Source organism: Apodemus sylvaticus, chromosome 3, assembly GCF_947179515.1.
Source record: "Apodemus sylvaticus chromosome 3, mApoSyl1.1, whole genome shotgun sequence".
Taxonomy (NCBI): Eukaryota; Metazoa; Chordata; class Mammalia; order Rodentia; family Muridae; genus Apodemus; species Apodemus sylvaticus.
In genome coordinates, this window is record NC_067474.1 from 159,135,739 (window position 1) to 159,138,119 (window position 2,381).

Genomic DNA, 2,381 nt, shown 5'->3' on the forward strand with positions numbered 1-2,381 from the left:
TTTACTCCACCCACACACAAAATGGAATTTTTATTCCAAATAGCTTCTTGTATTGGTACAGGTATTGTTCTTCTGTTGGGGGTCCATCCCAGGAGAAGCTTATAAAGGAAAATACCATAAAAACATATACATAGGTGCAAGAAGTGCTACCTGGTGGTTGGCTCAGGTCCAAGTTTATTGTGGCTAACTACAAAGCAGTTCTAACTGACTTCTATTGTGACTGGTTTCCAAAACACTAAAGTATGGAACATAACAGAGTGTACAATCAACTTGGGCATGAAAAAGTTTTCTAGTAATAGCACATAAGAAAATTTCCTTATGATATGAGTAACAGCACTAAATGGCAGGCTAGACAGGTAACTTACCTAGGCCTTAACAGTCTTCAACTGGTTTATATTACTTTTTGCACAAGCAATTTTATAGGCATATTTTTATGTATCTTGCAGAGACTCCTGGTGTGCTAGTTTAATTGTCAGCTTGACACAACCTAGAATCACCTGGGAAAACAGTGTTGCTGCCTGCATTGTGTTGTCCTGTGGGCGTGTCTATGGGGGAATTGTCTTATTGACACTGATGTGGGAAGACACAGCCCACCGTGGGCAGCACCATTCCCTATGCCAGAGATCATGAACTATATGAGTGTTGAGAAATTGGACTGAGGACAAGCAAGCAAATGAGCATGCATGCATTCACTTCTCTCTTCTCATGACAATGGATATAATATGAAGAGTTGTTGGAAGCTCCTGCCTTAACTTCACTGAAATTGTGAGATAAAGTAGTCCCTTTTACCCATGAGCTGTGCTTTTTAGTCCCGTTTATCACTGCAACAGAAATGAAACTAGGCACCTATCAAAGGAATTAGTGAGTCACAAGTTCCTAACCTTGTTGGGAAGGGAAGCAAGTACAATAAGGCTTGTTTTATGGGGTGCTGGTGAGTTCTACTTCTTCAAATGTGTGTTGGCTACACAGATGTGCTCCCTTCCTGGTGCTCGATTAAGCTGTCCACCTATGGCCCATGCCTACTTCTGAATGATTATTAAATCAATAAACCCTGGAGCAACTGACACAAATACAGGATCAATCAACATAAGCTATTTCGTATGAAAATACATATTATGCCATGATCATCACATATGTAGTGTCAGGCATCATAAGTAAGACTACATGGTATATAGCTCATCCATTCAAATTGGCTGTGGGGAGTGCAAGTCTGCCATTGCATCACTAGAGGCCAACACAGGAGGCTCTCAACTTTGAAGTCAACCTAGGTTGTACTGTGGCACACTTCTTTAATCTAAGCAATCAGTAGGTGGAAAAGGCCAGCTGTTATTGCTTCATCTCTTACATTCTTGTGTCAAATTGAATAGTGGCCAGCTGATCCAGCTGCTGGTGGTAAATTGAGCACAGTGAAGCAGATGGGAAGCCACATGGATGAAGGACTTCTTACTCAAATCTGTATGTAGGGAAGAGCATCATGCTAATGAGGGCTTTGGGATGGACACAAGGCAAGAAAGCTTTGAGTATTCAACACACAAGATACTTGTCCACTTTACCATGAACTTTCTCAAATCTGCTGTTCATGTGTGCACACAAGCATGTACAGGTGCATATCCACACAAGGGTGGGATAGAGAGATACATGTGTATAGAACATGTGTTGAAATCAAAGGACAGCCTCAGGTGCCTTCCTCTTTCTGTTGGAGACTGATCCTTTTATTGGTTTGGAACTTGGCAGTGAGATCTTCTGGGATATCTCTCTCTCTCTCTCTCTCTCTCTCTCTCTCTCTCTCTCACACACACACACACACACACACACACACACACACACATACACACATATAATTTAAAATAAAATCTTTCATTAAAAGGTTTTTTTTTTCACTTAAGTATGCATGCCCACAACCTGGGTGGAGGCAAAAGCCAAGTAAGAGAGGGGGGGGGAAATGAAGTGCTTCTAAACACACACCAAATATAGAACCTGTATCTACATGGTCTTAAGCTGGTAGGTTGGAAAAATAATGATGGTGGTGGTGGTGGTGGTGGTGATTGTGGTTGTGTTTGTGGTGATGTTAGCAACTATTGTCATACCATTCCAAAGATAAAATTCTTCTGTGTACTCACTACTATACACAACTCACAACTGAAAGAAAACCAAAGCAGTCTAGTGACTTGCCAGTCCATGGTTGGAGTCCTGAAACAAAGTTGAAGTTAAATAAAGTAACTATGCATAACTAAAAGTCCTGATCAAGTTGTGGTCCTGTCAATTGCTGAACCATCATTTTGTCAATTTGTCAAGGTGGTCTAACAACTTACCAGAGCCATGTAGAGACTCTTCCTGAGAGACAAGCTCTCTCTGGCTGGCACTAGGCTTTGGCCTTTTCT